Source organism: Oryctolagus cuniculus, chromosome 2 (assembly GCF_964237555.1).
Source record: "Oryctolagus cuniculus chromosome 2, mOryCun1.1, whole genome shotgun sequence".
Taxonomy (NCBI): domain Eukaryota; kingdom Metazoa; phylum Chordata; class Mammalia; order Lagomorpha; family Leporidae; genus Oryctolagus; species Oryctolagus cuniculus.
Window position 1 is genome coordinate 134,058,757 of NC_091433.1, and position 27,561 is coordinate 134,086,317.

Below are 27,561 nucleotides of genomic sequence, written 5' to 3' on the forward strand. Positions count from 1 at the left end.
ACCAGAGGGAGAGCGTGGCTTGAGTCTGGCCTGGAGATCTAGGGCCTAGCAGTTACCTGTGGACCCAGTGGAAGTAAGAGGGGCATGTTTCTCTCAATCCATCCTCACCACAACAGTGCCCAGCACCTGGCTGAGACAGGGCAGGTGCCATTTTGGGCTTGGTGGCAGCTGCAGAAGGCCTTGTGCATGCACAGCAACTGGCTGAGACAGAACTCCATCTTCTCAGCAGTACTGGTGGCAGTGGTGGGGAGAGGGCAACATTCAGCCAGTGGCTCTTATATACATGTGTGATTCAAAGATTCCAGCAGAGTGAAAAATCCACAGTCCTCACTGACTTTGAGACTGGCTGGGGGTACTGATGGGAGTCTGGGAACCTATGTAGGACTCTGAGGTATCTCCAGCCTCCCAACATACCACAGGTGCTGGGGCTCAAGCCGCCTAGGTGGAGCATTTATGGACAGCTGGCTTGGGGAACATCTGCCTCTCTGTGGACTGGACAGGATGGCAGGGCAAAGTAGAACTTTTATACCCAGTGACTGTGCAAACCTTGTATGCTGAGACTGTGGAGATTGGGTGGCTGTAAGAGAGGGTTCAGGGTCTAGCTGGGTCTCTGGGAAATCACTGAATGCAGCTCCAAAAGCCCGGAGCTCCCTGGTTGCCTGGGATGGGTCATTGCAAGACCCATGCTCAGAATGAAGACTGTGCAGATCATTCATGGGGTTCAGATGACAGTGCTGATGAGTATTGCTCCCACTGGGGCTAACTCCTTGGAGCAGAGGAAGTGAAGGGGTAATCACACCACCATAGGTGACCATTCCCCCTCTTCTTTTAATAAGAGATGCTACCCTGGATACTGGCCCCACACTGGAACACTGACCAGAGCTTCTTGACCACACCCACCACACACCTCTTGATATTCACTGAAAGTGCAGACATTCCATTAAGCCACAGAGGTATAACTCAAAGATGGAAGCCATCAGAGGAAAAAAGAAATCAACAATTAATTCTACAAATGCCTAAAAATAAATGCAGATTCAAGAAACAAGAATAAGGAAGACAGCATGATCCCTCTAAAAAAAACCACAACATTTCAATAATAGAATGTGAAGACATAGATTAAAGAAATGCTAGAAACAGAATTTTAAAAATAATCATAGGATTACTCAAAAGCAATCAGAAGCAAGTCCATGAACTAAAGCAAATCATGCATGATATGAAAGTTCTTCCCATGAAATTGAGATTTTAAAGAGAAATCAAAATTAAATATTAGAAAGGAAGAATTCAAGAGATCAAATTAAAAAATGCAGTATAGAGCCTTAACAAGAGACTTGGTGAGGCAGAAGAAAGAATATCTGAGCTAGAAGACAAACCTCTGGAAATTATTCAGTCAGACCAAAAAAAAAATAATAAGAAGAAGAAATTAGAAAACTTAAAAAGAGTGTTGGAGATTTATGAGATCTATCAAATACCCAACATATGGGTCTTAGGAGTTTCTGAAGATGTAAAAAGAGAGATTGGAGTAGAAGGCCTATTTAGTGAAATAATTATAGGAAGCATTCCTAATTTAGAGAAAGAAAAGAACATCCAAGTACAGGAAGCACACAGAACTCCTAACAGACATGACCAGTAAAGATCTACACCACGACACATTATAGTCACACTTTCCACAGTAAGGCATAAAGAAAAGATTCTAAAATGTGCATGAGAGAAACATCAGATTACTTTCAGAGGATTTTCAATTAGACTCACAGCTGATTTTGCATCAGAAACCCTAAAGGCTAGAAGACAATGGCAAGATATGGTCTAAGTCTGAAGAGAGAGAGAGAAAAAAAAAAAAACCTGTCAACACAGAATACTGTACCCTGTAAAGCTCTCATTTCTGAATGAAAGTGAAATAAGACCTTCCACAACAAACAGAAATTCAAAGAATTTGTCACCACTCATTCAGCCTTACAAAAGATGCTAAAGGATATGCTACACAAAGAAACACAGAAAGCAAGCCATCATCCTGAATGAATATGAAGGCAGAAAATCAACCAGTAAAAGTAGAAAAGAAATCCAAAATAAACAGTAGGAATATTAATGGAAAAATGGCAGGGCTGAGTAGTTACTTTTCACTAGTTACCTTGAATGTAAATGGCTTCAACTCTCCAGCTAAAAGATGTACACTGAATGAATGGATTAAAAAACAAGACCCATCTATTTGCTGCCTGCAAGAAACACTTCTCAACAACAAAGACACACGTAGACTGAAAGTGAAAGGATGAAAAAAGATATTCCATGCTAACAGAAACCAAAAAAGGGCAGGTACAGCCATTCTAGTATCAGACAAAATAGACCTTAACACAAAAAACTGATAAAAGAGAAAGAGAAGGGCACTGTAAAATGATTAAGTGATCAACCCAACAAGAAGACATAACTATAATAAATACACATGTACCCAATTAGAGGGTGCCTGGCTATATAAAACAAATGATAATGGACCTAAAAGGAGACATAGATTCCAATATAATAGCAATGGGGGATTTCAATACCCCACTTTCATCAATGGATAGATCAACCAGACAGAAAATCATCAAACAACAGAACAAACCGAAACTTTGGACCAAATGGACCTAACTGATATCCGTAGAATTTTGTACTCCAACGTTGCAGAATACACATTCTTCTCATCAGTACACAGAACTTTTTCTAGGATAGACCATAAGGCCATAAAGCAAGTCTCTGCAAATTCAAAAAATTGAAATCATACCATGCATCTTCCTGATCATAATGGACTGAAGCTGAAAATCAACAACTCAAGAATCTCTAGAACACATGTAAATACATGGAGACTGAACAACACTCTCCTAAATGAACACCGGATCACTGAAGAAATCAAAAGAGAAATAAAAAATTTCTTTTAATGAATGAAGATGACAGTACCTCATATCAAAACTTTTGAGATACTGCAAAAGCAGCTTTAAGAGCGAATTTATAGCAACTGATACTTCATCAAGAAATTGGAAAGGCACCAAATAAGTGAATTGTCAATGCATCTCAAAGATCTAGGAAAAACAACAACAAACCAAACCCCAAATTAGTAACTGGAATGAAATAATTAAAAATAGAGAATAAACAAAATTGAAACAAAAATTCACAAAAGATCAATAAAATTAAGAGCTTTTATCTGAAAAAATAAACAAAATTGACATACCATTGGCCCCACTAACTAAAAAAGAGGGAGAAGACCCAAATCAATAAAATCAGGGATGAAAATGGAAATGTAACTACAGATACTACAGAAATAAAAAGAATCATCAGGAATTACTACAAAGAGCTATAAGCCAACAAACTGGGAAACATAGAAGAATGGATAAATTTCTGAACACATACAATCTATCAAAATTGAGTCATGAAGAAAAAGAAAACTTAAACAGACCAATAACCAAGATGGAGACTGAATCAGTAATAAAGACCCTATCAACAAAGTTGAATTCTAGCAGAGATTTGAAGAAGAAATGATTCCAATTCTTCTCAAGCTATTCAAAATAACTGAAAGAGAGGGCATCTTCCCAAACTCCCTCTATGAAGCCAACATTGTTTTAGTTCCTAAACCAGAAAAAGAAACAACAAGAGAACTATAGAATAATACCCCTGATGAACATAGATACAAAAATTCTCAACAAAATACTAGCCAATTGAATCCAACAAAACAGAAAGATCATCTATCCAGACCACATGGGATTTATCTCTGGTATGCAGGGGTGGTTAAACATTTGCAAATCAATAAATGTAATACATCACTTTAACAAACTGAAGAACAAAAACCATATTATTATCTCAACAGATGTAGAGAAAGCATTTGATAAAATACAACATCCTGTCATGATGAAAACTTTAAGCAAATTGGGTATAGAAGGAACATTCCTCAACATAATCAAGGCAATCTATGACAAACCCACAGGCAACATCTTATCAAGTGAGGAAAAATTGTTGGCATCCATACTAAGATCTGAAACTAGTCAAGGCTGACCACTCCCACCACTGCTAGTAAATATAGTTCTGGAAGTTTTAGCAAGGCCAATAGGTAAGAAAAAGAAATCAAAAGGATATAAATTGGAAAGGAGGAAGTCAAATTCTCCCTATCTGCAGATGACATGATTCAATATATATAGGGGATCCAAAAGACCCCACTAAGAGACTACTGGACCAAATAAAAGAGCTTGGTAAAGTTACAAGATATAAAATCAACACATACAAATCAATAGCCTTCATATACACAGACAATGCCATAGCTGAGAAAGGACTTTTAAGATCAATCCCATTCACAATAGCTACAAAAAATTAAATACCATGGAATAAATTTAACCAAGGACATCAAAGGTCTCTATGATGAAAATTATAAAATATAAATGAAAGAAATAGAAGGCATAAGAAAGTAGAAACATCTTCCATGTTCATGGGTAGAAAGAATAAATATCAAAATGTCCATACTATCAAAAGCAATTTATAGATTCAATGGGATCCCAATCAAAATATCAACAACATCATTCTCAGATCTAGAAAAGTGATGTTAAAATTCATATGGAAACACTAAAAGACCCCAAATAGCCAAAGGAATCTTAAACAATAAAAGCATGGCTGGAGGCATCAAAATGCTACTCAAAATTTTAGATATATTTGGTTTCCATAAAAATTTAAATGTTGCATTGAATATTCTGAATGCTAAATTCTTAAATTATCCTCTCCAAATCTTTGCTAATCTCAGTTCAACATTTACATGCAGTTCAATCTTTCATTTGTATTCTAGGGGAGTGGGTTTTGCTTCTTTCTCATTGACAGGCAGTTGATCATATGTTGTTTTCCAAGAAAATCCTACTACTGCACTGTTAAGTTCAAGTCAGATCTCCTTTAGGGAAATAAGTTTTATAATGACTGAGAAATAGCTCGAGAGTGAGTTATCTATATCTATCACTAGGTACTTACCACATAATTTCTAATATTGTCATCTATATTTTCAATATACACACATAATTGCACATGTGTGTGTCCATGTATCATCTCCATCATTTGCTAAATGAGTTGTTGGAGAATGTGAGGTTTTTTTTTTTTTTTGCATTTTTAGTATCTTTCAGAGTACCTACAACAATGCTTTTCACAAGGTGGTATTCAACTCTATTTTTATGGACATACTATCTTCTAGAATATAATCAACTTTTTCTCTTCAAATAATTCTTAAATGAGCTTCTGCATGAGTTTATAAAATTATGCAATATTTACTCCTTTTACTTATTTTTAACTGACAAATAAAAATTGTATATATGAGTATTTATGTTACACGTTTTGAAATATGTATCCACTGAGGAATAGCTAAATTGAACTAGTTAACATATGTAGTACTCCACATATTTAACTTTTTGTGTGCGTGGCAAGACCATGTAAAATCTACTCCAGAGGTAATTTTCAAGTACACCAATGCAGAGCCATGAACTACAGTCACCATGGTGTACAATGGGTCGCTAGAATTTATTCTATCTCACTGAAAATTTTTATCCTCTGGACAACATCTCTGCAACTCAACCAGCCTCCAGTACCCGGTAACCACCATTCTACTCTCTGCTTCTCTGAGTTTTTAGGGGGACCAGTGCTGTGGCATAATAGACAAAGCCTCTGCCTGTAGCACTGGCATCCCATCTGGGCACCCGGTTGTGTCCCGGGTGCTCCTCTTCCAATTCAGCTCTCTGCTTATGACATGGGAAAGCAGTGGAAGATGGCCCAAGTGTCTGGGCCCCTGCGCCCACATGGGAGACCCTTATGTGATCTTTTGAGTAGTTACACTGTTTGGGGTCTTACATTAGGTCTGCAACCCACTTTGAGTTGATTTTCATACACATAGCTAGGTAAGCCTAATTTCATTTTTCTGCCACATAGATAACCAATTTTTCCAACACCATTTATTAAAGGGACTGTTCTTTCCCCACTGTTCTTCGTAGCTTTCTCAAGAATCAATTGCTATTAAATGAATAGGCTTATTTCTTGGCTCTCTACTCTTTTCTGCTGATCTATTTGTTTTTATGCCAATAAAATGCTGATTACTCTAATGTTGTAGGTATTTTGAAGGCAGGTAACAGAATGCATCCAGTTTTGTTCATTTTGCTTAAGATTTCTTTGACTATTTGAGGTCTTTTGTGGTTTTTATGTGAAATGAGCCAAGAGGCATCCAGCAGTCTCTATGCCACAGTCTTGTATGTTTAAACAAACAAACAACAACAACAACAAACCTCTACTCTCTTCCATGCCAATTCAGCACACCCACTTTCCCATAGGCACTCACGTCTCCTTCATTATGAATGTCATGATGAACATGTGTTTACTGAGCTCCTTTTAGAGATACCATGAAATCTTGCCAGAGATCATCATACACACTGAACCCCATCCAAATGCCACCCCATTTGTATATTTAATTAGGGCACCACCCTCTTTCAGATAAAGGAGGAAACTGAACTGGGTGTGTGTAATCCTCATCATGAGGCTGCCTGTTTACTATCTCTTTAAATAAATCCTGTTCCCATTCTTGCACTTTATCTATGTAGCCTCTGCTTTGAATTAATCATTTTTTTTTTTTCGGACAGGCAGAGTTAGACAGAGAGAGAGAGAAAGAGACAGACAGAGAAAGAGAGAAAGGTCTTCCTTGCATTGGTTCACCCTCAAAATGGCTGCTATGGCCAGCGCACTGTGCTGATCCGAAGCCAAGAGCCAGGTGCTTCCTCCTGGTCTCCCATGCGGGTGCAAAGCCCAAGCACCTGGGCCATCCTCCACTGCCTTCCAGGCCACAGCAGAGAGCTGGACTGGAAGAGGAACAACCAAGACAGAATCCGGCGCCCCATCCGGGACTAGAACCTGGGGTGCCGGTGCCGCAGGAGGAGGATTAGCCTAGTAAGCCACGGCGCCGACTAAATTCATCATTTATGACAACCCAAGAGCCTTGGAATAAATACAGCTGAGGACCCTTAGCCCCACAAAAGTTTAATGTGAATTTTAGGGTTTTTATTTGGAAAATGTCAGTGTAGTTTTGATGGTGATAGCATTGGCATGGTAGATCACTTTAGGTGGTATGGACTTTTTAACAATATTATCTACCCAATTTGTGAATATGGTATACCTTTCCATTTATTTGTGTGAGTCTTTTACCTTCTTGGTTAAATTTATTCCTAAATATTTTATTTTATTGTATTTTTTGTAGCAATTAGATATATCATTGTTCGATTTCTTTTTTGGGATATTTCACTGTTAGTATATACAAATGCTACTGATTTTTGTATGTTGACTTTGCATCCTACAACTTTATGGAATTCTTTATTAGTTCTAACAGCTTTTAGGTAGAGTCTTTTGGGTTTTCACTACACAATATCATGACAGATGCTGTATTTTTCTGTTTTAATAGGGAAAATCTCATTTTCACTATCTTTACTACTTAAGTAATGACTGCTGAACAGAACTTGGAAGAATCACTTATAATACAAATCAGGAGTTTAAAATTCTCATTGATTGGCATGAAACACAGTTTCTAATAATTTCTGGACAGAAAATGTATCTATTTAGTAAATCCTAATCCATGGATCCTGATGTTTTTCCAGAAATGGACCTTCTCAAAGGCAGTTTTTCTGTTGGATATATCCCAGAAAATACCTAACCTTATTACATTAAAAAGACTCTAAATGTCCTGAAATTGCACTGCACTTACACTGATAAAGTTTGTAGTCAAAGTACTCAATGACTCTTTCATGTAAACCTAACACTAAAATATGCTAGGTTTTCCTGCCACTAATAATTTGTATTGCTTCCCCCAGGAAATGATGAAAATATGACAATCATTCATCAGACTCCATTGCAGTGAGGTTCCTGAAACGCAGGCTGCTCAGCTTAGTAAGACACTTAGCTCTAGGCAATTAATCACTCAGGTCAGCCAGGAACATCAAGAGTCTTTCTGCTTAAGAGAGAGATGACATTGTTTCTTGGACCCGTTCTCACCTGACTTTTAAATTTTAGACTACTAGCATTATGTTAGAGAAGGGGCTCAGACTTTGGGATCCAAAGAGCTGAGCCTGAATTCAAACTAAACCATTTATTGGTTGTGTAATTTAGGGCAAGTAACTATGAATCACACCCCTTTCCTTTCCTGAAAAACAAGGATAACACTGGCTCTCTTACCTGGAGTTCCAAGAATTTAATAAAGAGACATATATAAACAGTTGTAGGCTATTAAGTATTTTATAGATATCAACTATTTTATAGACATAAAAATCAATTTCACTTTAAGATATCCAATAGTGACAGGAAATGGAAATCCTATGTGCCAGTAAAAGTAATTGCCAATTAAAATTAAGTGGCTGAATTTTTCCAACAATAATACAATTCTTATGGACTATTTCCCAAGTCACATTATATTTTCTAATATTTGACCATGCTCATTCTATTTACCAAAAGGCATTTATTTCATAACAAAGCAAAATGTCTTTTTTTTATAAGCCTGGGTTGAAGCTAAGTGACAACACTGTAATGGCTCTTTAGAGGTATATGAGCATTTCAAACAACTTTTAAGGTCAATGAGAAATTCTACCCAGATTTTATTCTTAACCATGAATGGAATTACTTAATCAGACTTCATTCACAGATTTTTTTTTTTTTTTTGACAGGCAGAGTGGACAGTGAGAGAGAGACAGAGAGAAAAGTCTTCCTTTGCCATTGGTTCACCCTTCAAAGGCCACTGCGGCCGGCGCACCGTGCTGATCCGAAGCCAGGAGCCAGGTGCTTCTCCTGGTCTCCCATGTGGGTGCAGGGCCTAAGCCCTTAGGCCATCCTCCACTGCACTCCCAGGCCACAGCAGAGAGAGCTGGACAGGAAGAGGGGCAACCAGGACAGAACCAGCGCCCTGACCAGGACTAGAACCCGGTGTGCCGGCGCCACAGGTGGAGGATTAACTATTGAGCCGCAGCGCTGGCCATTCACAGAAGTTTAACATCAACCTTTTTTCACAACTGGTATTTTCTGTAACACAGTAACTCTCAAAAATCATTATTTTTTCCCATTGTTGTTAAATATTAACAGTAATCTTTGAGTTCTAAACATAGAGTTATATGCCCATAACCATGCCAGGCTTCTGTTAGCTGTTATATTTAAAGTATACATGTTTCAAACATTACTCTGATTTTAATTACATAGGTACTGAATAACAAAATTTTAATTAACAGTATATTTAAAAACTACAAGAAACATGGTGGTTTATAAATTTTCCCATTATGATAAACTTATAAATCTATCATGAACCAATGGGAAATTTGAGCCTTTCTTATATTTTCTGCTGATGATCCTATGAACAATGTTTGAAGAGGAATAAACAAAACATACTGCCAACCATTTCACTTGCGGTATCCATCAGTGAAAATCCACTGAATACCTACTACATGCCAGGCACCGTTCTAGGTTTCGAAGACATCCTCAGCAGTGAGCAAGCAGCCTTTGCTTTCATGGGGTTCATAAGCTAGTGGCTAACACAGATAACAAATACATATTTATAATTTCAGGAAGTGATGACTATAAAGAAAATAAAGCAAAGGGTATAGTGAGTGACTGAGCATGGAGACATGGAATGGATACTCAGGTAGAGAGATCAGAGAATGCACCTCTGAGGAGCTGGGCCACATAAGTACCTGAAGGAAGAAGACTGCGGGAAGAGGAAACAGCAAATGTCTTTACAATGGCTGAGGTGAGCAGAAACAAATTCAAGAATTGGGGAAACACATGAAGACTGACATAGCTTACAGAAAATAAGAAAGAAGGAAAACAGCAAGTCAAGTCAGGGAAGAGCATGTAAGCCACGGTAAAGTGTTTTTACGGGAAGCCAAGGCAAAGTTTTGAGTAAGAAAACAACATGATGTGACTTAAAGGATTATTCCTGCTGCCACGTGGGGAATGAACTACAGGAGGGCAAGCAAGAAAACAGGTATCAGTTAGGAAGCTACTGCAGTACTCCAAGCCAGAGATGATGGGATGACAGTGGTTATGACTAAGGTGGTAAAGGTGGAGGATGACAGACGTAGTCAGGTTCCTAACTTTTTCTTTTTTTTGACAGAGAGAGAGAGAGAGAGAAACATGAGAGAACTTTCCCTTCTGCTGGTTCACTCCCCAGATGCCCAAAACAGCTGGGCCATGCAGCCAGCAGGGAATTCAATTCAGGTTTCTCACATGGGTGGCAGAAGCTTAATTACTTAGGCCATCACCATTGTCTGTTAGGATCCCCATTAGCAAGAAGGCGGTATCAGAATCAGAGCTGGGCACTGAACACAGACATTCTAATATGGGACATGGACACTTTAACTGCTCTGCTATACACCGGCCCCTCTAACATATTTAACAGACAGAAATGTCAGGAACTGCTAATGGACTGAATAAAAAATGTGAAGGAAAGAAAAGAATAATGAGTGCCTACTGGTTGTGAGCCTGAATACTTAGGGAAGGATGGAATCATTTACACAGATAGGGAACAATTGGGGAAACTGTTTAAATGATAAAAACTGAGTTTTGTTTCTGATGTGGCAAGTTTGAACCTCCAACTATATAACCACATAGAGGTATTTAAATAGATGAATCTAGAGTCATTAAATTGAAATAGCTCTCCCAGGAAGTGAGAACAGATAGGGAGGGGAAGTGATATGAGAATTGAGCCCTGTGGACCTAGATTTACACATAAGGAAAAAGACAACAAAGGTCAAGGGAGAGTAACCAGGAATATAACTGAGCTGACTTTATAAACATGAATACTCTGCTCTGTTCTGGATTTCTCCAGTACTGAGTGGAGTCCCCCAGAGCACAACCAATCCAACCTCCATGTTCTCCAGTTTTATGAGGGAATGAAATCAGGAAAATCAAATGAGCTATGCTAAGCTATGCCACAAAACTGGCATGACCAAACTAGAACGTAAGTCTGCTGATTTAAAAATCCATTATGTTCTCATAATTAAGAACCACCTAGAGATTAGCTAAACAGTGGTAGTAAGAACATAGTCGTTTTTATTTTCATTAACTTCCAAAGATTTGATAACTTTTTTTTTCTTTATTTTTTTTATTTTATTTTATTTTTTGACAGGCAGAGTGGACAGTGAGAGAGAGAGAGAGAGAGAGAAAGGTCTTCCTTTGCCGTTGGTTCACCCTCCAATGGCCGCCGCGGCTGGCGCGCTGCGGCCGGCGCACCGCGCTGATCCGAAGGCAGGAGCCAGGAGCCAGATGCTTTTCCTGGTCTCCCATGGGGTGCAGGGCCCAAGCACCTGGGCCATCCTCCACTGCACTCCCTGGCCACAGCAGAGAGCTGGCCTGGAAGAGGGGCAACCGGGACAGAATCCGGCGCCCCAACCGGGACTAGAACCCGGTGTGCCGGCGCCGCTAGGCGGAGGATTAGCCTAGTGAGCCGCAGCGCCGGCCAGATTTGATAACTTAATACTACGATTTTAAGTGAACATAAAAATCTGTGTTATACCAGCTCCTAGAACATTGAGTAGTACCTTTCTGATGCTCAGTATTCACTCAATGCATAAATGCTTGTACCATGTTTTTGTTTCATCAAAATAAAATAATTTATCTTGCATTTTTGAAATGCAACACATTTTAAATCCTGAAACAGAAACATAATTCTCAATTTATCAAATATTCATGTCTTAAGATTTAGGAGAAACAGGAAAATTAACAAATATGGTCTTTGTTAAATAATAGTAGAATAAACTATCATAAAATAATGAAAACAATTCATTTGTCCATTGAAAATCACCACAATTTACTATGCATACCAAACAAACTGTGAAAAATTCTTATATGTATACAGTCAACACTAAATATAACACAAAAATAAAGAGATTATTATGAAAATGAAAAAAGAATATATTCTAGTACATTCTGTCAAGGCTATATTAACACAACTGATGTTGATGAAGTCTAAAAAACTTAGAGTAAAGTATTATATAAAACTGCAGTAAGGGGCCGGCACTGTTGTGTGGAGGGTAAATTCACCACCTACAGTGCTGGCATCCCATATGGGCACTGGTTTGAGTCCCAGCTGCTCCACTCCAATCCAGCTCTCCGCTGTGGCCTGGGAAAGCAGTAGAGGATGGCCTAAGACCTTGGGCCCCTGTACCTACATGGAAGACCCGGAAGAAGCTCCTGGCTCCTGGCTTCGAATCAGCACAGCTCTGGCCATTGCGGCCAATTGGAGAGTGAACCTGCAGATGAGAGACCTCTTTCTCTCTCTCCCTCTCTCTCTCTACCTCTCCTTCTCTCTGTGTAACTCTAACTTCCAAATAAATAAATAAATAAAAATTTTAAAAAAACTGTAGTAAGTGTGGCTGGCATTGTGGATGGAAGACCTTTCTCTGTCTCTCCCTCTCTCTGTCTTAACTCTACCTCTCAAATAAATATAATAAAATATTTGTTTAAAAATAAGGCACCAGCTTTTGAAAAATATCAAGGTACCAACATTTTCATTGGCATGATAAACAACTGCCAAAGGCTTTGCATAGAAGTTTGACTTTACATTCTTATACTAAATTGGCTGAAAATAGATTCTATGCATTTCTGTGTGCGTATTTTCCTAAGTTTAATGCTCAGTTTAAAGTAAAAACAGGAGTAACACACTGCAGGAAATCCTATTAATCACCAGAGGAAGTGAGTGAGTCAGAAGCAGGGATAGCCATCACTGTGTTATGCTGGACATGATCTAATGTTCTAATTGAGACAAGTGCCTTAAACTAATCCAGTCCATTAAACTGAGAGTCTTCTGACAAGCTCCAGTGTACAGCACACATGAATAAATTAGTTAAGTGGGCGAGATACTTAAAATGAGAACAACGACTAGTTCTTTCAAATTATCATTTTTTCAAATTCAATTCAATTTTGTTAGATTAAAAATGTGTAAGAGAAAATGTTAAGGATGTCCATAGTCTAGGAAAGAGTAAAACTTAATAATTACAGACATATACTTTTCTAAACACTAGCCCTCTATATCAGATGAGCTGTGGAAATCTTTATTTTTACTGTAGTATATACTTGCCTATGTGTTCTTTAACTACCTTTCCCTGTTTAACTCATGGGATAGAATGTCTAAAAATGAAATATATTGACACATGTACAATTTTGTATCTATATATCTGCTCTGCAATGATAAAATTTTGACTTTACATTTTAACACTTGAAAATATAATATTATAGGCCAGCTCCATGGCTCACTAGGCTAATCCTCTGCCTGCGGCGACGGCACTCCAGGTTCTAGTCCCCGTTGGGGCACCAGATTCTGTCCTGGTTGCCCCCCTTCCAGTCCAGCTCTCTGCTGTGGCCCAGGAGTGCAGTGGAGGATGGCCCAAGGGCTTGGGCCCTGCACCTGCATGGGAGACCAGGAGGAAGCACCTGGCTCCTGGCTTTGGATTGGTGCAACTCGCTGGCCACAGTGGCCACTTCGGGGATGAACCAACGGAAAAAGGAAGACCTTGCTCTCTGTTTCTCTATCTCTCACTGTCTAACTCTGCCTGTCAAAAAAATAAGTAAAGAAAATATAATATTATATAAAAGTAGGTGGCTGAATGTAGTATAAGATTATGATTATTTAACAGTATGTAAACCTGAGATCACCTAGATCTATCTAAAAGACATACATTCAAGGGATTCAAAGGTAAGACTGGGTAGTAAGGCAAGAATCACAAACTGATTTAGCATTTAACCTAAGAGAGTAAACATTATTATTTAGTAATAACTTTTACCCATTTTGTGAAGGTACATTTTTAAAGATCAAAAAACATACCACTGCTCATGAACTCCATCCCACCCAAATGTGTTATCTACCATGGCGAAGAGGCTCATCCCAACTCTACTTCTAGAATACCTTACCACTTTTATAAATATAATAATTTCTTGCTGAATTTGATGGCTTATTTTATGACCTGTGAAATGTCAAATTTTTTTTCCTGTGCCTATAAGAAAAAGTGGGTATGCATATACATAGAAATTGATTCTTAAGCAAATTAAGTTAGAACACTTTATCATTCTGATACACTGGACTGATTTTCTAGCCCTAAATACCATCTGGTAAACAACAATAATATATTCTTATAAACAAGATTATTATAGAATAAACTGATTATAATAAAAGTTTAACAATGACACACAATAAATCTCTGAGATGTTTTCTAACAAATAATAATGTGGCAATACAGGGCTACATAAATTTATACCATGCTTCTGCAACTAGAGTTTCTATTATCTTCTTGATAACAATAATTTAATAATAATAATAATTTATTGAAAAATTAATGATTTGTTCAAAGTATTTTATTAGAGTTTTTTCCTTAATTTTGTTGTATTTTTCTTTTTAATGTCAAAAAATTACTTTGTCATTTGGCTAAAAAGACAACTGCTATTCTATTTTAGAAACCTATTCCTAACAGTGATGGAGTCAGGCAATGTCCTGGAGAGACTCTGGCCTGGAGAAGGGAGGAGACTTGATCTCACCAGCTTTATGAATGAGATAAGTCATTTAATCTTAGTTTCCCAGACAGAGTAAGTGACCATACCTAACATTCTTCAAAAGTCTCTCTGAACTGTAATTAAAATGAGTAAGGGGGCAAAAAGCTAACTTTTTATTTGCAGCCAGAATCAATACCAAAAAACCCTCAACAAATGAAAACAAAACACAACTTACACACCACTTCTATATATAGATATGCTTAGATATGAAAGTTTTTATTAGCACATGTATGCTACTGGCATTGGAAAACTTTCTCTTGATTACTAACTGCTCTGACCTTTTTAAAAGTGATTGATGACACAGAGACAGCAATTTTTGACATCATTATTCTTAGAAAGTCCTTGTGCTTTATTTCCTGCTTTTCAAAACAACACATTGGGCTTCTGCTTCTGGGAAGGATGTACACATCATAGGAGACCAGTACTCTCTTTTTCTTCCTTTTACAACTAGTGAAAAATGATAGATTTTAAAAATTACTCTTGCGGCAGAATTGTGGAAGCAATGAAAGTTTAGATGAATTCCAGAAGTTAAAAAGTCATTCCTACATGGGCTGACAGTCATTAACTATTTTCCTCCCTAAAGGCATTTACCAATTCTTGGTGTGGATTAAGGATAGGATTTGAACCTATCAAAGGAAGGAACTAGCAGAACTTTTCATGCTTTGCTGGGATTGTCTTGACAGTTTGGAAATGAAAGGAGTTTCAGACAAAACTTCTTTTTCCTAAGAAATATCTGGCAAGGAGGTGTGAAAAGCTGAACGTTGGGTATAAAATGTCAAAAAAAAAAAAAAAAAAACACAAAGTAAAATCTCCCACTAAATAGTATTTCAGAGACAAAGTCTCAATATAGGGAAGGGACAAATATAACAAATATAAAACTTATCAGAATCTGAGATGTGTTGAGAAGTGGTGAGCAATACAGTAAACTCAAAATTTCCAACACGGACTTTTAGAGCTAAGTAGTGACATAATTCTCAAAGAAAAGTCTAGACAAACCATGAAAAGGACAAACCAAAGGTAGACTGAGTTTTACTAAAGTTCTAACCTAGTTATTTCCTATTTAAATCTTTGCCTGGAATGAAAACACTAGCCTCTATAAATAGCCATGCAGAGGTAATACCCTCACATATGAAAGATAATATCTAGAATTCTTACAGTTAACTTTACACACAATGTTAGGATTACGATTAAAAACTATGAGACATACGGAGGCAGAATAATATGATTAACAATGAAGAAAAAAAGACACTGTTCCAAAAATATTTGATTTTAAAACTAATATATTTTACGGCCGGCGCCGTGGCTCACTAGGCTAATCCTCCGCCTTGCGGCACCAGCACACCGGGTTCTAGTCCTGGTCAGGGCGCTGGATTCTGTCCCGGTTGCCCCTCTTCCAGGCCAGCTCTCTGCTGTGGCCTGGGAGTGCAGTGGAGGATGGCCCAGGTGCTTGGGCCCTGCACCCCATGGGAGACCAGGATAAGTACTTGGCTCCTGCCATCAGATTAGCACGGTGCGCTGGCCGGCCGCAGCGGCCATTGGAGGGTGAACCAATGGCAAAGGAAGACATTTCTCTCTGTCTCTCTCTCTCACTGTCCACTCTGCCTGTCAAAAAAAATAATAATAATAAAATAAAAAATAATAATAAAAACTAATATATTTTAGAGAAAGAAAAAATAGGGAAAATGAATAAAAAGCTGGTTAATTTCACTAAGAATATGTAAGAAATCACAAGAATCAAATGGACATCATAGAACTAGAAAATATAATATCTGAAATTAAGAACTCTGGGTTAAGCAGCAGACTAGACAAACAAGATGACACGATTATTAAATTCAAAGACAAGTCAATAGCAAATATCAAATTTGAAGTATATACAGAAGAAAAAATTGGAAAGAATAAAACAATACAGAAAAGACATGAGATATAGTAAAAATTTAATATATGCTTAAGTGGAAGGAGAAAAGAGATGGGTTGGAGTGGAAGCAACTTCTGATGAGATAAAAGCCATGCAGTTTCCCAAAATTAATGAAAGACTTCAACCACAAAAACCTCAGTAAATCTCAAAGAAGATGAATACAAAAAAGCTATACCTGGGAAAATGATAGTTATACTGTTGAAAAATAACAGCAAAGATAAGACTCTTGAAAATGGCCAAAGAAAAGATGTATTAATTTCAAAGGAGCAAAAATCAGAGATAACCAATTTTTAAATGAAACTATGGATGCAAGAGTCAGCTGAATGACATCTTAGAGATGACAAAAGGAAACAAAGTTTGGTAAGCTAGCATCTGTAAGCAGTGAACAGAACCTTCAAGAGAGAATCAAATTAAGAATGTGTTCACCTAGGCCGGCGCCGTAGCTCACTAGGCTAATCTCCGCCTTGCGGCGCCAGCACACCGGGTTCTAGTCCGGGTCAGGGCGCCGGATTCTGTCCCGGTTGCCCCTCTTCCAGGCCAGCTCTCTGCTGTGGCCCGGGAAGGCAGTGGAGGATGGCCCAAGTCCTTGGGCTCTGCACCCACATGGGAGACCAGGATAAGTACCTGGCTCCTGCCATCAGATCAGTGCAGTGCGCTGGCCGGCTGCGGCGGCCATTGGAGGGTGAACCAACGGCAAAAGGAAGACCTTTCTCTCTGTCTCTCTCTCCCACTGTCCACTCTGCCTGTCAAAAAAAATAAAATAAAAATAAAAATAAATTAAAAAATAAGAATGTGTTCACCTTTTATTTCAGACACACAAAACTAAAAGAATGATTGTCTTGGAGATTTTCACTACAAGTAATACAAAAAAGTTCTTACGACTGAAATAAATGAACCCATATGAAAGGATAAAACTTCAGGAAGAAATAAAGGGAACAAAAAGAATAAATATCTGAATAAAAATTTTAAAAGTTGATACTTAAAATGTAAAAAAAAATAATGTTCTGAATTAATGTGTAAAGGGAGAAATATGATGACAGTTTTTTGTTCTTTTTTTTTTTAAAAAAAAAAAAGGCATAAAAGGAGATAAATAAAATTAAACTGATGCAATTTTCTGAGTGAATTTCCCATGTTTATGGCTTTTCCACTGAGTATTCCAGATGGTGCATTAAGAAAAGCTGATAGAATGAGAGGAGGAAATAGATAAACCTGTAAACAGAGTTGAGACTTCAACATTCTTCTCCTGGTGATTAACAAAACTTCAAAAAAATCAGATGAAGACAGCAGAGAAAGATGCAGCCACAATCATGGGAACTGGAAGACACAGGGACAGATGTTCCCCTATAGTCCTGCCAACATCTTGATTTTGGACATCTGGCCTCCAACACAACAGGGCAGGGGGTGGGGGTGGGGGGTGTCCAAGATGGCCGAATAGCAACAGGGTGGTCTCATCTAGGCTAAACGAAATTGATGGGAAAAAAGTGGAGACAGTACACTCTCAGGGCAAAGCTGCAGGGAAAAGTGCAGCGTGAGGTCCTGCGGTGCAGTAGAAACGGCCCAGACCTGTGCAGAAGGCGCAGACATGCAGCAACGTGTAAGGAAACAAAAGCAGCTTGGATCAGGAAAAAGCCCCCCACTGGCAAACAAGGTGAAGACAGACTGCATGGGCCGGTGCCACTGTTGACTCAGCTGGAGGGGGAACCTAGCAGACTGCACTGTTTTTAAGTCCAGCCGGGTTGCTCGGGGCAGCAGAGGAATGCTCACCCACGGTGGGGGGAAAAGGCAGTGCATCTCTCTCTCCCCTCCTCTGCTTTATGACAGCAGCCTGCGGCCAGCTGTGGGAGGGCTGGCACCATTTTTGGACATAAGCAGGTAGCGGCTGCTCCAGCTCTTGTGCGCACACCCAGCAACTTTTGAGGACACTCTCCACCCAGTCAGCAGGAGCAGCTGCATAGTTCAAGAGCAACTGGCAGAAAAAAAAAAAAAAAAAAAAAGAGAGAGAGCAACTGGCAGGGATGGTCTCCACCTGGCTAGCTATACCTACCCAGCAACGGGTGGGGAGCAGGAGCCATCTGTAAGGAAGGGAAGTGTGCCTGCGGGAACTCTTGTGCGCGCCCAGCATGACTGGGAAGCAAGCAGGGCTGCAGCCAGTGGGTATGGTAAGTGCCTGGGATCCAGAGATTTTACCAGAGAGAAAAACCCACATTCCTCACTGACTCTGAGTCTGCTAGGAGGATTGGGCCTGGTCCAGTGGGGCAGAACACACACAAGCAGTGGCTCTGGGAACACCTCGGTCTCCCTGTGGACACGACAGGCTAGCAGGGTGAAATGCTCCCTCTTGCACTCCTTGACCATGAGAGCCCTGGGTGCTGTGACTAAGAAAACACTGTGACTGCATGAGAGGAGGCAGAGTACAGCTGTGTTTCTGGACAATAACCGAGTACTGCTGCACACTCTCAGAGTTCCTTGGTTGCATAGAGTAACTCATAGCAGAGGGAACTGCACTCACAGGAAAGACTGTGCAGACCAACTGTGTGGTTCATACGGTGGTGCGGATGAGTGTTGAACACACTGGGAGCTAACACCTGAGCATGCCTCTGCTTGGAGGAGAGAAGGTGATGGGGTGCTTGCAGCAAGATAGGTGACTGTTCCTCTCCATTCTATTAACCAGAGGTGAGCAACCATGCCCAACAAGTGTTACCCTAGACATTTTCTCCACCCTGGAGCACAGACCAGAGCACCCTGGCCATACTGATCACACACCTGGCATTCACTGAAAGTACAGACATTCCATTAGGCCACAGGCATGGCTCTAAGATAAAAGCCATCAGAGGAAAAAAACAAACAAACAAACAAAAAAAAAAACCAATAAATTCTACAAATGCCTAAAAATAAATGTAGAAACTCAAGAAACAAGAATAAGGAAGATGCTATGATCTCCCCCAAAGGAACACAACATTTCAATATTAGAATGAGATGATCGGGCCGGCGCTGTGGCTCACTTGGTTAATCCTCCGCCTACCATGCCAGCATCCCATGTGGGTACCGGGTTCTAGTCCCAGTTGCTCCTCTTCTAGTCCAGCTCTCTGCTGTGGCCAGGGAGGGCAGTAGAGGATGGCCCAAGTACTTGGGCCCCTGCCCCCGCATGGGAGACCAGAAAGAAGCACCTGGCTCCTGGCTTCGGATTGGCAAAGCGCCAACTGTAGTGGCCATTTGGGGAGTGAACCAACAGAAGGAAGTCCTTTTCTCTGGCCATCTTTTCATTGTCTACAACTCTGTCACAAAAAAAGAAAAAAAAAAAAACTTTGTTGGCTGGCACCACGGCTCACTAGGCTAATCCTCCACCTGTAGCGCTGGTACTCCAGGTTCTAGTCCTGGTTGGGGCATCAGATTCTTTCCCGGTTGATCCTGTTCCAGTCCAGCTCTCTGCTGTGGCCCAGGAAGGCAGTGGAGGATGGCCCAAGTGCTTGGGCCCTGCACCCACATGGTAGACCAGGAGAGGCACCTGGCTCCTGGCTTCGGATTGGCGCAGCTCCGGCCGTAGTGGCCATTTATGGGGTGAACCAACAGAAGGAACACCTTTCTCTCTGTCTATCTCTCTCTCTAACTCTGCCTGTCATACAAAAAACAAAAACAAAAATGAAAAAAACTTTGTTAGACTGAGATGATGAAGAGATTGAGGAAATGCTGGAAATTGAATTCAAAAAATTAATCATAGGATTGCTTAAAGGCAATCAGAAGCAAATCCACAAACTAAATAAAACCATTTGTAATATTAATGAAAAATTTTCCATGAAATTGAGATTTTAAAGAGAAATCAAAATTAAATATTAGAAAGGAAGAACTCAATAGATCAAATAAAAATGCAGTAGAAAGCCTTAACAACAGAGTTGGTGAGGCAGAAGAAAGAATATCCAAACTAGAAGACAGATCTCTGGAAATTTTATAGTCAGACCAAAAACAAGAAGGAAAAATTAGAAAACTTAAAAACATCTGGATAGGGGCTGGTGCTTGTGGTGCAGCAGATTAACACCGTGGCCTGCAGTGCTGGCATCCCATATGGACGCTGGTTCAAAACCCGGCTGCTCCACTTCCAGTCCAGCTCTCTGCTATGACCTGGGATACCAGTAGAAGTTGGTCCAAGTCCTTGGGCCCCTGCATCCACATGGGAGACCTGGAAGAAGCTCCTGGCTTCAAATTGGTGCAGCCTTGGCTGCTGCAGCTAATTGGGGAGTGAACCATCGATGAAAGACCTCTGTCTCTCTCTTTCTCCCTCTGCCTCTCCTCTCTCTGTGTAACTCTGTTAAATAAATAAATAAATCTTAAAAAAAATGGATAACTTAAAGATAACTTAAAGTATTGGGATACTATCAAATGACCCAACATACAGATCTTAGGACAGCCTGAAGGAATGGAAAAAGAAAAGGGAATAGAAGGCCTACTTAGTGAAATAATTACAGAAAGTTTCCCTAACTTGGATAAAGAAAGGAAAATCCAAGTACTATACCATGCACAGCTCTAATTTATGAATGAAGGTGAAGTAAAGACCTTCCACACCAAACAGAAATTGAAAGAATTTGTCACCACATGTCCAGACTTACAAAAGATGCTAAAGGATGTACTACAAACAGAAACACAAAAAGAAACCCACCATCATGAAAGAATGTGAAGACATAAAATCCTCCAGTGAAAATACAAAAGAAATACAAAGTAAACAATAGGAATATTCATGGAAAAATGTCAGGGCCAAGTAATTACCTATCAATGGTCACCTTGAATGTAAATGGCCTCAACTCTCCAGTTAAAATATACAGAATGACCAAATGGATTAAAAAACAAGACCCATCTATTTGCTGCCTACAAGAAACACATCTCACCAACAAAGATACACAGACTGAAAGTGAAAGGATAGAAAAAGATATTCTATGCGACTATGCAAACAGAAAAAAAAAAAAGGACAGGTGTAGCCATCCTAACATCAGACAAAATAGACTTTAACGCAAAAACTGTTAAAAGAGACAAAGACAGATACTATGTAATGATTAAAGGGTCAATACAACAGGAAGAAATGACTATAATAAATGTATATATACCCAATTACAGGGTGCCTGGCTGTTTAAAACCTCTATTAATGGAACTAAAGGGAGACACAGACTCCCTTACTACATAGTAAGGACATAGTACTCATTACTACAGTAGTAACATAATAGATCACTATTACAATAGTAATGGTAATGAAGATGATTGCACCTCATATAAAAACGTAGGGGATATAGCAAAAGCAGTGTTAAGCGAGAAGTTTATAGCAAATAGTGCCTACATCAGCAAAGTAGAAAGTTGCCAAATCAATGAGCTGTCAATTCATCTCAAGGACATAGAAAAAAACAACAATCTGAACCACAAATTAGTAGGAGGAAAGAAAATTAAAATTAAGGAAGAAATAAACAAAATTGAAACCAAAAAATTACAAAAGATCAATGGAATGAAGAGCGGATTTTTTAAAAAAGTAAACAAAATTTACACACCATTGGTCCCACTAACCAAAAATAAAAAGAGGGAGAAGACCCAAATCAACAACATCAGAGATTAAAAAAGAAATGTAACAACAGATACCACAGAAATAAAAGAATAATCAGGAATTACTATAAAGAGTTGTATACCAACAAATTGGGACATCTAAAAGAAATGGATAGATTCCTAGACACATACAACCTACCTAAACTGAGTCATGAAGATATAGAGCACCCAAACAAACAGACTTAAAAAAAAAAAAGAAAACAGAGATTTAATCAGCAATAAAGCCCCTCCCAACAAAGAAAACACATGTCCCATTGGCTTCACTACCAGACATTTAAAGAATTCCTTAAAGAAGAATTAAAGAATTCTACCAGACATTAAAGAACTAACTTAAATTCTTCCAAAGCTATTCAAAACAACTGAAAGGGACGGAATCCTCCCAAACGTCTTCTATGAAGAAGTTTGCAAAAGAAGAAACTTCTCTGCATCACCTTAATTTCTAGCTAGAAAAAAAAAATGACAGAGGAGAACTATAGACCAATATCCCTGATGAACATAGACACAAAAATCCTCAACAAAATGCTAGCCAATTGAATCCAATAACACATCAGAAAGATCATTCACCCAGATCAAGTGGGATTTATCCCTGGTATGCAGGGATGGTTCAACATCTGAAAATCAATAAATGTGATTAACCACATTAACAAGCTGAAGATCAAAAACCACATGATAATCTCAATAGATGAAAAAAAAAGCATTTGACAAAATCCAACACCCTTTTATGTTGAAAACCTTAAGCAAATTGGGTATAGAAGTAACATTCCTCAACATAATCAAAGCGATTTATAACAAAACCACAGCCAGCATCCTACTGAATAGGGAAAAATTAGATCCAGAACCAGATGAAGATGCCTACTCCCACCACTGCTATTTAATATAGACCTGGAAGTTTTAGCCAGAGCCATCAGGCAAGAAAAAGAAGTCAAAGGGATACAAATAGGAAAGGAAGAAGTCAAACTGGCCGGCGCCGCAGCTCACTAGGCTAATCCTCCGCCTTGCAGCGCCAGCACACCGGGTTCTAGTCCCGGTTGGGGCGCCAGATTCTGTCCCGGTTGCCCTCTTCCAGGTCAGCTCTCTGCTGTGGCCAGGGAGTGCAGTGGAGGATGGCCCAAGTACTTGGGCCCTGCACCCCATGGGAGACCAGGATAAGTACCTGGCTCCTGCCATTGGATCAGCGCGGTGCGCCGGCTGCAGCGCGTGGGCCGCGGCAGCCATTGGAGGGAGAACCAATGGCAAAGGAAGACCTTTCTGTCTCTCTCTCTCACTGTCCACTCTGCCTGTCAAAAAAAAAAAAAAAAAAAAGAAGTCAAACTATCCCTATTTGCAGATGACATGATTCTATATGCAGGGGATCCAAAAGACTCTACTAAGAGATTATTGGAACTCATAAAAGAGTTTGATCAAGTGGCAGGATATAAAATCAACACACAAAAATCTATAGCCTTTGTATACACAGACAATGCCATGGCTGAGAAAGAATTTATCAATCCCATTCACAATATCTACAAAAAATTTAAATACCTTGGAATAAATTTAACCAAGGACTTCAAAGATCTCTATGATGAAAATTACAAAACATTAAAGAAAGAAATAGAAGACATAAAATAGTAGAAAAATCTTCCATGTTCATGGATTGAAAGAATCAACATCATCAAAATGTCCATACTGCCAAAAGCAATTTATAGATTCGATGTGAGGCCAATCAAAATACCATAAACATTCTTCTCAAATACAGAAAAAATGATGCTAAAATTCATATGGAAACACAAGAGACCCCAAATAGCTAAAAACAACATTAAAAAGCAAAAACAAAGCTGGAGGTATTACAACACCAGACCTCAAGACATACTACAGGGCAGTTATAATCAAAACTGTCTGTTACAGGCACAAAAACAGACATGTAGACCAATGGAGCGGAATAGAAACCCCAGAAATAAATCCACATATCTACAACCAGCTTATCTTTGACAAAGGAGCAAATATCAACTCCTGGAGCCAAGACAGTCTCTTCAACAAACGATTCTGGAAAAACTGGATCCCCACATGCAGAGTACGAAACAAGACCCCTATCTCACACCTTATACAAAAATCCACTCAAAATGGATCAAAGACATACATCCACAACATGATACCATCAAATTACTAGAGAACATTGGGGAAACCCTACAAGACATTGAAATATGGAAAGACTTCTTAAAAAGGACTCCAGAAGCATAGGTAATCAAGGCCAAAATTAACAAGTGAGAAATTTCAAACTGAGAAGCTTCTGCACTAGACAGAAATACTCAGCAAAGTGAAGAGAGGCAACTGACAAAATAGGAGAAAATATTTGCAAACAAAGCAACTGACAAAGGACTAATTTCCAAAACTTATAAAGAACTCAAGAAACTCAACCAAAACAAAACAATCCAATTAAGAAATTGGCAAAGGAACTGAACAGATATTTCTCAAGAAAGGAAATTCAAATGGCCAATAAACACATGAGAAAATGCTCAGGATAGCTAGCCATCAGGGAAACACAAATCAAAACCACAATGAGGTTTCACCTCACCGTTAGAATGGCTCACATACAAAAATCAACAAACAACAAATGCAGGCAAGGATGTGGGGAGAAGGCTACCGCTACCTTAATCCACTGTTGGTGGGAATGTAAACTGGTACAGCCACTGTGGAAGATAGTATGGAGATACCTCAGAAAGCTGAATATAGACCTACCATATGATCCATCCATCCACTCCTGGGGATTTATCCAAAAGAAATGAAATCAGCAAATTAAAGAGTTATCTGTACCCCTCAGCTCAATTTACAATAACTAATTTATGGAATCAACCCAGATGTTCATCAACTGAAGACTGGCTAAAGAAATTCTGTTATATATTCACTACAGAATACTATACAGCAATAAAAAAAAAGAAATTCTGCCATTTCCAAAAAGAAATGGATGCAACTGGAAACCACTATACTTAGTGAAATAACCCAGACACAAAAGGACAAATACTATATGGTCTCTCTGATCTGTGGTAACTAATAGAGTACTTAAAATGTGATCTTTGGAAGTGAAACTGACACTTTGAGATGCAATGATTTTGAACAGCCCTTGCCTTGACTGTCAGGGAACAATGTTTTTCTTGTATGCTTGTTTCCTTTTGTTTTTTACTTCTTTTTCTTCATATTAATTGATTAACTCTCTACCTGGTGTAGGGTTAATCTTATGAGTATAAAAATTAACTGAAAATTAATCTCTGTAAAAAATAAAAATGGGAAAGGAAGAGGGAAGAGGAAGAAAGGCAGGAGTATGGGTGGGAGGGAAGTAGGGGGTAAGTATCATGTTCCCAAATCTGTATATATTAAATGCATGAAGTTGTATTCCTTAAACAAAATTTTTAAAAAAGGTATATATATGAAAAAATATTATCATGACTATTTTTTCTATTCAAAAGCTACTGTGGTTGAATGGGTTTGTATACAAATCAACCTGGGGAAAATGGCAATTTTTCATCTTTTGTTTTTCTTTTCTGAGATGCTGGCTCACTCTCCAAATGCCTGGGAGGCAGGAACTCGATCCAGGTCTGCCAACAAGTGTCTTAACTACGGTCCCTAATGTCTGCCCCTACATTTTAACAATCTTGAGTATTTCAATAATGAACATTTAAATTTTTATAATTATTTAACTCCTTGTGGAAAATATTTCTCATTAAGGTTTTATCATTTCTCCACAGAGGATTGATTATAGTTACTCCTAGGAACTGGATATTTTTTGATGTTGTTACAATCTCTAGAAAATTTTATTTTCCAACTGGTTGTCATAAGAACATAGATTGATGTTATGTATTGATTTTTAAAACTAACAACACTGCTAAGCACTCATTAACATTTATAATTCATCAGTGGCCTATTCTGTATTTCCTACATATAAAAATAATACCATCTGTAAACACTGAAGATTCATTTCTTCTTTTCTAATCCTTATCTACTTTCTTTTTCTTGTCTTACTACACTGCCTTATAAGTACAATTATGGACAGAAGTCATAGTAATAGGCATTTTTGTCTCATTTCTGAAAGGAAATTTTAGATACTTTACTTCTATGCATAATATTTTCTATAAGCATTTTTGTAGATAATTTTTATATTAAGGAGTTCCCTTCTATTTCTATTTTGTAATGCATATTCATCAAAAATGAATGCTGGTTTTTATTTTTCTAAATGTTTATTTGTTTTCATCTTCTCAAAAGGCAGAACAATAGAGAGAGAAAGCATCCACTTGCTGGTTCACCCTGCAAATGTCTGTAATGTTCAGGTCTGGGACAGGCCTATGCCAGAAGTCTGGAACTATGTACAGATCTCCCATGTGGGCATTGTTATCTCCCAATGCACTCACAGTAATCTGGATTGGAAGAGGAGATGCCAGGACTTGAACCTGTCCTCTGTTAATGGGATGCTGATTTTTATCAGGTTTTTTTATTATTATTCTAATCATTTGCAAGAGACCATATTACTTTCCTACTTATTCCAACAACACGCCAAATTATACTATCTTTTAACCTTAAATAAAACATAAATGCCTTAAATAAACCCTATTTGGTCATACTATATTTTCCTTTTCAATTATTGCAAGATTCACTTAATCTTTTTATACAGGAAATTTATATTTAAGTTCAAAATTTAAGCTTATCCTTTAATTTTTTCATTCTTGTATTATTCTTGATGGGTTTCAGTTTCAAGGTTATGCTGGCCTCATAAGGTGGAAGATACACTTAATTTTACTTTCTTTGGAATAGTTTATATAAAATTGGGTTCTCTTTCTTTAAATGTTTGGTAGAATTTGCCATGAAAGCCAAATGGGTTTGTAATTTCTTTGGTGGAAGACTTTTATTTATGTATTCAATTCTCCAATGTTATAGATTACTCAGTTTTCTTTTTCTTCTTGTTTCTGTCTTGAAAGTTGTATTTTTCTAGGTATTTGTTAATTACTTCTATACTTTCAAGCTCATTGCAAAGTTTATCATAGTTCCTCTTACTATCTGCAGAATGTTCTGCTCTAACGGAATAGTTACTTCTCAAATGGTAAGTTGTAAGCATTTTGAGTTTTCTTTCCACGACCAGAAGCTTATGTTGCCTTATTATTGAAAATCATAATCACAGAAATAGCAAAGTCTCCAAAGAGGCCAGTTGGTTCAGGATTCTGAATTCACAGTTATCTAAGAAAGATGGCTGTCCAGAGTTAAGGCTCTCAAATGTCAGAATCACTACTTCTTTCTTTGGTGGTGTGGTACATTTCAAGTACAATGGTTTTAAAATGATCCTATTTGCATTTTAGCAAGCTAGAAATGAGGAACAATTTCAGGCGCTTATAAGATTAATAACTCACCAACATGGTGTTATTTAAAAGAAACATAATCCTACCTATTACCAAAATGAAAATCTGTCACTTATGAAAGGTTAAAAGCTAAAAGATAAAGGCTTGAGAGAGAAACTGCTTTTTTGGATAAATAGCAGAAATTGGGGAGAGAAGTACAGCCAAACA

General features: G+C 38.4%; 1 protein-coding gene across 1 annotated transcript in view; it reads right to left on the reverse strand.

The window, feature by feature from the left end:
• APLF (aprataxin and PNKP like factor) overlaps positions 1 to 27,561 on the reverse strand; it is a 133,113-nt gene that overhangs the window by 16,528 nt on the left and 89,024 nt on the right.